General features: G+C 39.8%; 1 pseudogene; it reads left to right on the top strand.

Moving 5' to 3' along the window:
• Nucleotides 1-5,219: 5,219 nt before the first annotated feature.
• On the top strand, nt 5,220-5,757 carry LOC129680982 (actin-related protein 2/3 complex subunit 3-like; annotated as a pseudogene).
• The last annotated feature ends 3,161 nt before the right edge of the window (nt 5,758-8,918 follow it).

The following is an 8,918-nucleotide window of genomic DNA, read 5'->3' as shown; positions in this document are numbered from 1 at the left end:
CATCTCCGAAATAAATGCAATTTGTTTTGGAAAGCAGACAGTTGTGTCAAGTTTATGTCTCAAGATGTAGTTTCTCTACAGCCTGGCACCCATCATTGTGACCCCAGCACAAGACAGGTCCTGCGCTACCAAAGAGCTTCTATGGGAGAGCAGCGGCTAGATGCCCTGGAGGCCCTAATACAAGATGCACAGCTGCTTCTTTCCTCCCAGTAGAAATTTGTCCTCTGGCCAATGTCAGTTAGCTAACGCTGCTGCTCACACAGTACGTGATGAATCCAGCTGACCTACGAGGCACATGTGGCTCCTGCCCAAGCCTCCCACTTGACGGCAGGCTGCTGGGCTGTGGACCAAGTATGGAGTTGCAGTTTCTTGAGGGTGAAGGTGAAACTTGTTCCTGACTTTCAGCAGCTCCTGGCAGCCTGGGATGGAGCCCTACTCTGTTCATTCACCATGAAACCCCTTTGCTTACATTTTCTCTAGAAGAGTTACAGAGCAAAGTTTGTTTTGCATATTACTTCTTCACCAATGAAAAGGAAGTTATCCTTCAAACAAACCTAGCACTGCTCAGACCAACACTGAGCTGGAGGGAACTGACAGAACCTACCACAGAATGTTGGTCATTGTCCCTTTGTTACTGAAGTATTTAAGTAAAATTTTATCTCAGCATCACTGTTCAGTTGTGTGCTATGGGAAGCCTTGTCCTTGCCTGTACACCAGTCTAAGACCCTCTCTGAATTATGATGGGCTTATTAAAACATCTTTCCTCATATGACTACATTGTCTTTCATTCATCTGAGCGCTGAAAGCAGCTCAATCTCACTCCTTTATGTTAGCTCATTCAAAACTGGCTTCCATGCAGGCATTCCCTCTGGGCAGCTGCCCTCAGCTACACACTTCCTTTATCTTTTCCTAAGGATTTAAATGTCTGCTGTGGGAAAGAAAGTTGCATCTTCATGATTCAGTGCTAACCCCATTTCAAGTAGTTTTCCCATGTGCCTCTCTGAGCTTAACAATAACTTCTACTTTGAACAGGATGCCATAGTATGTTTTCATTTCCAGGACAGTAGTAATCCCATTTTGCCTCTGGCACCTTCTTTTAATCAGCAAATATGGAGAACATTCCAGCTGACAAGTATCAGCATGTCAGTGGGGTTTTGCATCTTGAGTTTCAGCATCGTGTATCCAAACTGTCACTAGCACTGTGATGGCTCAGTCTTGTGCTGTCACTAGCACTGACATATAAGACGTAGTCAGTACTCATTAATAATGACCTTGCACTTATTTCTCAATCCTGACTGTGAGACTTAGGTAACATCCAGAAAACCTGCTCATTTAATTAGGACTGTTCTGATAGGAGGCAACTCCTTCAATAGGGAAGAAACAATGGGTGTACTTTAAGAATGCTCTGGGTTCTAAGCCCTTGGTGATTTAGATGATGCTCAGGGCACCTTCCGTGCTCAAGAAAGACTTCCTAACTTTGGTAGAAGCACAATAGACCATCTCATCTGGCAAATCTGTGTCCTTCTGCCTTTAACAACAATGTTAAAAGTTCAGCTGCATGAATCTTTCTCCTTTAAGACACATATAAGGAGGTAAGCAAGATTTGCAGACTTACCAACTGCTCTCAAATTATTTACAACAAAGTTTTGTTAACTTGTGTTGACTTGCTTTGTTTTTTAAGATAATCTACCAATTCATTTCTGAAAAAAAAATTTAATTGCCAATGTGTATAGGATGATTAGACACAAAGAATAGCAAAATGTGCTGTTACTTTTTGGCTTCAGTTGATAAGCCACTGGAAATCTTCTAGGGCCTGTGGCTAGAGCCAAGAAGTTGACTACGGGCTCATTGTCCAATCTTACCATGAGAGGCCTCTAGGTGGCTGGCTCTTTGATCACCTCTCCCTTGGGGGGGGGAAACAGCCTTACCAGGCCACAGAGGAAGACAACACAGCCAGTTCTGATGAGACCTGATAGCTAGGGTTAGATAGAAGGGGAAGGGGACCTCCCCTATCAGTGGACTGGGGGAGGGGAATGGGAGGAGAAGAGGAAGGGAGGGTAGATTTGGGAGGGAACAAGAGAAAGGGCTACAGCTTGGATACAAAGTGAGTAAATTTTAATAAATAAATAAGAGTGAAAAGAAAGAATCCCCCTAACTGCTGAACATTTTCATAAGTTTATCAAATTTTAATTTTGTTCTGTCAAACTCTAATTTCCCTCTTTTCATAGTTACTATAGAAGAGTATAGTCAATGACCTTCCCTTTTCAATTGTATCTGTGTGTTTGTGTGAGTTGTATGTGCTTTATGTGTGGATGGTACTTGTAGAGGGGTCCATAGTTGTGCATGCGCCCATGTGCACACAGGCAGAAGTCAAAGGAGAGTGCCAGATGTTTTTGTTTGTTTATTTGTTTATTTGTTTGTTTGTTTGCGTGCATTATTCCCCAAGGCAGAGTCATACTTTCAATGATGAATGCTTCTCACTTTCTGCTTTTACGTCTGTCTGGATGGTGCCTTCCACATTTAGTTAGACAACTCTGGAAACACCCTCACAGACATATAGCCAGAGATGGTTTTCTTAGGTGGCTCTAAACACTGTCAAAGTTAACATCATACTTCTACACCTTGTCCATTTAAGCGTCATACACATCACTCTAAGACATAAAGTTCCATTCCTTGTCATCGAAAGCTCACGGGCAGCTCATAAGCTAAAATTGCTTTTAGTTCATATGTGAGAGTGTCACAAAAATTTAACACTTCTAACTATTCAAAAGCCTGACTTCAAAGTTTCTTTTGATATATAAGACCATTTTTTTTAACTGTGAGTCTGTGAAAACAAAAAAAGTAAGTTATAAACTTCCAATAAACTGAGTAAACATTCTTATTTCACATAGGAGTAATAAGAGCAGAGCAAGTAAAAACTGGAATTAAAAAAAAAAAAAAAAACTGGAAAAAAAAAGTAAGCCTGGAAGCCAGATGAGAAAACCCCCAATTCTCCGCCCCAGGACTAGCCCCTGGGACCTTGGTGCCATAACCTGAGCTCTGATGGGCTCCAGGTTTGCTATTAAGGCCAACTTCATTCCATGCCTGCAGTTCTCATAGATATTTCGTGTCCCTGCCATTCTCAACACCTCCAAACTTATGTTTTCTTTTACCTCTCATATAACTTCTTCTCAGCACCTCCTTGCAGGTACTTCCACTCTGTCACACATTGCGTGGCCTCAGCTGCTTTAAGACTGTGGCATAAGCCTCCATTCCCTAATAACTCTTGCATTTTCCATGCCTGATAAACCAGTGTTACGTGGACAATCCTGCACGCTCCACTTGGATACCTTTTACAACAACGGTCTGACCTCTGTTATTTTGACCATCAAACCTGCACACATTTGTAGCAGAGAATGCTTTCAGGGAGGTTGTCAGCTCAGTTGGTCTCCTTTGAAATAAACTTATTATTTTACAGGCTGGAGTCTTCCATGGATGAAGTTGTCCTTAAGGTACCTTCTTAATTAGTCCATTGCAAACTGCAAAGTTTCTCCTTCACTGTGTTCATTTTTGTAATAGTAACACCTGTTTCCTCCACAGCTTTCTAATGTATTCACTGTCACTAAAACTCACTTCACCAAACTGCCCATTTTTCATATTCTGATCTCTCTGTCTTTTATATCACACAACACTGCACAGTAGCCATGCCACACCCTCAGTGCTGCCCTCTCTTGAAATCTCCACAAACAGACAGGTCTATTACTTTTGGATTCAGTCTAACTTAAGTTTACAGGGTATGGGAAGAATGTGAATAGATTCTTTGTCAAAATGTAATCCAGTGGCCTCTAGCCAGTTAACAATGGAGTCCTTTTATCTCCTCTAAAACCTCGCAATCCAGACCTCCATAGTTTGAATTTCTGTAGACATTCTGGTCTTACAAACTCACACCAGGCTGGTTCAGCAAGATCTGCTCACAGAGCTCTAAGGTTTCTCTATCCCGTATTTCCCAGGACCTTCAAAGTCCTCCCACAGCCACTTCCAAAGTCCCATGATGCTGTCTCACCGCTTGGTGCTGATTTTCTGTGTTAATTACCTTTCTCAACACTCTAACAAAATGTCTGACAAGAGCAACTTAACAAAGAAAGGCTTATTTTGGCTCATGGATTGAGATATGCATTGCATCACAGCGGAGACAGAAGAGTGGAAGATGTTCATTCTCTCCTTCCCCCATGTGGGTTCTGGGAATTGAATTCCAGCCTTCACACATGAAAGAAAACATCAATATTTGCTCAGCCTACTTGTTGGCCCTACTTATTTTTATTTTAAAATTGAATGGTTTTAATTGATAGTGTTTTACACTATGATATTCAAATGATAATTTAAAATGGAGAGATAACACAGAATAATTAATTCAGGCCACTTTCACACACAGGTAGGTTCCTCACCTACCTGTCATTTATGTCTGTTCTCCCTGGTTTTTCAAGAATATAATATTGTCATCCTTCACAGTCACCATGTTGCACAGAACATCTCTTGAATTTATTCACTTTGTTTAGCAGAAATGCTGTGTCCTTGGCCGATATCTTTTCAGTACCCTTCCACACTGGTGGTAGCTACAACTATCTAACTCTCTTGTTTCTATGGTCTTTTAGATTCCATATTGTGCTAATTGTTGTGTCCTCTGTGTTTATTGAGGATTCTATTATACACATGATGTTTTTTGTCTTGTTTTGTTGTTGTTTTCTGGTTTTTGTTTTTCAGCATTTGTTGGACACTTAGGTAGCCAAGGCTATTGTGACAATAGACACACTGCCAGTGGAATTGATGAATTTTTTGATAGATTCATTTTGAATTTGTTTTTTGCAAGACCTCCATGTTACTTTCTATTCTGAGCTGCTTCCTGACATTTCCCTCTCACCTCACTTCTCTGTGCAACAGAAGGTAAGGAGCCCTGGAAAATGGGATGGATAAGAGACCCAGCATTTGCCCTTGTTACTTTCCAACCCCAACTCTGTTTACCCAAAATCTTGCTGATGGAAGCAAAAAAAGGCTTCAGTAGGACAAAAGCCAGCCAGGCTGATGTTAAAGTCAATGTTGCTATGTATTTCAAGTAACAGAAATGGAAATTCCCCAGAATAAACAAGTGACTTAAAAAAAAAAAAAAGATTAACAACAATCCAGGCTTGTTCACTGGAAACGTTGTGCTTTACCTGGGTTCTGCTTCTGTGTAAGCCGCCAAAATGCCGGCTTACCACTCTTCCCTCATGGACCCCGACACCAAGCTCATTGGCAACATGGCACAGTTGCCCATCAGATGTCAGTTCAAAGGACCCGCCTCCCGAGAGACAAATGCCACAGATATGGTGGCTGAGTCATCTAGTTATTACTTTAAGGCCAACGTCTTCGTCAAGAACTATGAAGTTAAGAATGAAGAGGACAGGACCTTAACCTACATCACGCTCTACATTGATAGTGTCTAAAGAAACCCTAGAAGGGCAATTCCAAGGTTCACGGCGAGAAACAAATGCACACGCTAAGAACTGCAAACTTTCCCATTCCCAGAGAGCCTGGCCATTTATGCCAAACCTGCGAACCAACAGGAGGATGAACAGAGTTAGGAGTACCTACAGCAGCTCAGGCACGAGGCTGGATTGAGGATCTGTGAGAAAGTTTATGACCCTCAGGAATAACAAGCCCAGCAAGTACTGGACTTGCTTTGTGGAAACACAGTTCATGAACAAGTGTCTCTCGGGACCTGGGCAGCGAGAGGAGTCTTAGCAACCATCGGCGGCAGAGCCGTGGGCAGCATCACAGCGAGGTGTGCACAGTCCTTCGTGTCCTTCGTCTCCGGTCATGAACACAGGAGAGACTCTGTCTTTGTCGGAAAAGCTCTTGATCAAGAATTTGGAGTGTCGGGTGCTTTGAATTTTCGGCAATTTCAAGCTGGTAGTTAATATGTAATAGACGTCACTCCTTATGTTAAATATTGAATTAAAACATTTTTGAGATAAAGCTTAAAAAAGATTAACAACTTTATATTTGTATCAATTATTCATTAATTTGTCTCAATGTTGTTACGAAGTAACTCATATTTCATAATCCTTTCTTCATTTAAAATAGAAAGTAACAGATTTGGGAATTTCGCTGAAAGAAAATAGAAACAGGCTAAAATAGCACTGTAGTTTGAGGAAAACATCTTGAATGGTAATCATCTCTGAGCTAGTTATGTGAAGTATTTCATAAGCTTCTTTTGAAACTCTTTATTATCGATTTCTGCTTTCAGATTAAAACTGGCATTAAAGACAGCATTAAAAACATGAAACAAGTTCATGTGAAAGCCAAAAAACACTGGACTTGAGCCGTATACCCATGCTAATAGCCTTTAGGGAAGACAGACAAAGGTGCGTTGGCCATGCTAGTAGTAAGGAAAGAGAGAAGACAAGAAATCAAGGGAGAAAAGGAAACTAGAAAGAACTATGCAGATCTTAGAAAACAATTCTCCAATCATTCAGCTTTGGTGACCCAGAATATCAAACCTTGTACATTTGGAGATGCAGCAATATGTACCAAAAAGCACGAACAGAGCACAGCCTCAAGTGAAAAGGCATCTCAAATGGGCATTCTCATCCAAGTACTAAGTGTATTTTAACATCATGTTTGTGTGGTTTGGCATTTATTAACATAGTATAATATAGTCTTGATTGTGTAAACATGCCAATATGTCTTATAAAGGGAATTATGTAAGCCTTGTAGTTAGCCATATCTGTTTCAAGAAATGTCACCTTTATGTTTCAGATAAGGTGTTTATTTCAAGTTTGGGATAAAAACAGCAACAACAAAACTGAATGGAGAAAAGAATGACTTTCAGTCCTTCTTGTTTTGATTCAATGGAAAGGATATTGGGAAATATCACACACAAAACTATCCAACATCCAGCAAAATGCTGTAAGAAAGCATTCATCATTAGAAAAACCATAGTTTCTGCTTGCAGACTTCAATTCAAAATTGTGAAAACTTCTAAGCCATTTATATAAATGTAAGAATATAGAGATAACAATATTCCTTCTGCATTGACAAACCTCTTCCAAACAGCTGTATGCAAATATAGAGAGTGAAAATAAGTTTGCTTCTGATGAATACATAAGAACTGGATGCCCTCAGCACACTATCACAGTGCATATGTCTACGTGTGTGCATTTGCGTCAACAGAAAATTATCACTCAAATGATTGAGAAACACACTATATGTGTGTTCCTGACTTTGTTAAGCTACGCTGAAAAAATCTGTATGTGGTTCTGGAAATAATTTTCATTAATCCACAACCACAGTTTGGATTTTTTCCTTAATATTACCAGGAAACTAATGAGTATTTCTAAATGTGAGAGCCAAAATGCCTCAAAGTGAACCCTAAGAAGATACCTATTCCAACTAAATCAAGTATCAAAAGGAGAGTCCAGATATTCTGCCCAGTTTTTCCTACTCAATTCACATGCAATATTCTATTAACAGATACAATCTTTGGTAGCTTTGATTCACACTGATACGTGCCCTTTCTCTGTGAGCATAAGATCATGAGCAAGCAAGAGAGCCTGGAGGAAAAGTCTGTGGCAGAATGAAGGTTGACAGGAGTAATACATAATAAATCCAGTGGGGTTTTTTTCAGTGTTTTCAAGCATTTGGTGTTGGTATAATATTCTTGTGGAATGTACATTTGTTCATTCAAATGCTGATTTTTCTACCTCACTATCTGCATTCAATCCAGACATTGCATTGTGATGCTTATTCTAAGCATCATCTGGCTCAAGTTTGTGTAAACATGCCACCATTTGTTCTCTGTATTGTCAATGAAACAACCAGCCCCAATGCTGAGCAACAGAGAGAATAGGATAGGACATCCTGGTTCAAAAGGAAGGAGAAGGAAACAAGTGAGGGTAGAAGAGAGCAGAGGTGAGGAGAGCAAAGAGATCAGCAGGACAGGACTTCGAACCATGTGGAGGGATGAACAGACCTAAAATATGACTAAAAACAAGTTAATGGGTGAAATCTGAATGGTAGGAAACTATGCAGGCTTAGAGGTTTGGGATGGAGTAACTATTGCCCAGCATTGTGCTCTAGGTTAATTAAATTAATTCCAGTCTCTGTGTGATGATTTGGGTATGCAGCTGGTTTAGGGGTAACTACAGCTTAACTAAAAGATAAATCAATAATTAATATTAATAATCCACAACAATTCAGTATAAACGATTTTTGCCAAATAATGTATACTAATGTATTTTATCTACTGTATCATCATTGGGAAATTTGCTGAGAACATACATGATCTATGTATGTTTGAAGCAATTTTGTTCCTAGAAATCCAAAACAGTATATCTGCATGTTCCTATGCTTTGGTAATATATAAAGTTTCAACAGCAAAGTGGCAGATTGTCCATAAAGATGTTCCTAGTTTTCTCACTAAGTTATCCATTTTTGCCCTGGAAGCAAGGTAGAAGCTGTATCACCAAGTACACAATCATCATTCTGGCATTGTAAAGTCACAGGACATAGAGTAACAAATGCATTCCACTAGAGTTTGTCATTTTAAACAAAGAAAGGAAACAATAGATTCCAGGAAAACTGTAACCAGTAGATTTCCAGTTACACATCTCCAGCCAATAGAGGATAGCTAGGTCAATTCTAGTGCCAAGGTACCATGAAAAGGTTAAGTTTCTTTCTTTCTTTCTTTCTTTCTTTCTTTCTTTCTTTCTTTCTTTCTTTCTTCCTTCCTTCCTTCCTTCCTTCCTTCCTTCTTTCCTTCCTTCCTTCCTTCCTTCCTTCCTTCCTTCCTTTCTTTCTTTCTTTCTTTCTTTCTTTCTTTCTTTCTTTCTTTCTTTCTTTCTTTCTTTTTCTTGCAAACACAGCCTCAGTTTTGTTGTTGAAAGTTTCAAAACAAGGAACAT

The sequence above is a fragment of the Psammomys obesus genome, unplaced genomic scaffold (genome assembly GCF_907164565.1).
Source record: "Psammomys obesus unplaced genomic scaffold, mPsaObe1.curated_primary_1811, whole genome shotgun sequence".
NCBI classification, from domain to species: domain Eukaryota; kingdom Metazoa; phylum Chordata; class Mammalia; order Rodentia; family Muridae; genus Psammomys; species Psammomys obesus.
This window is presented reverse-complemented; position numbering and strand designations above follow the sequence as displayed.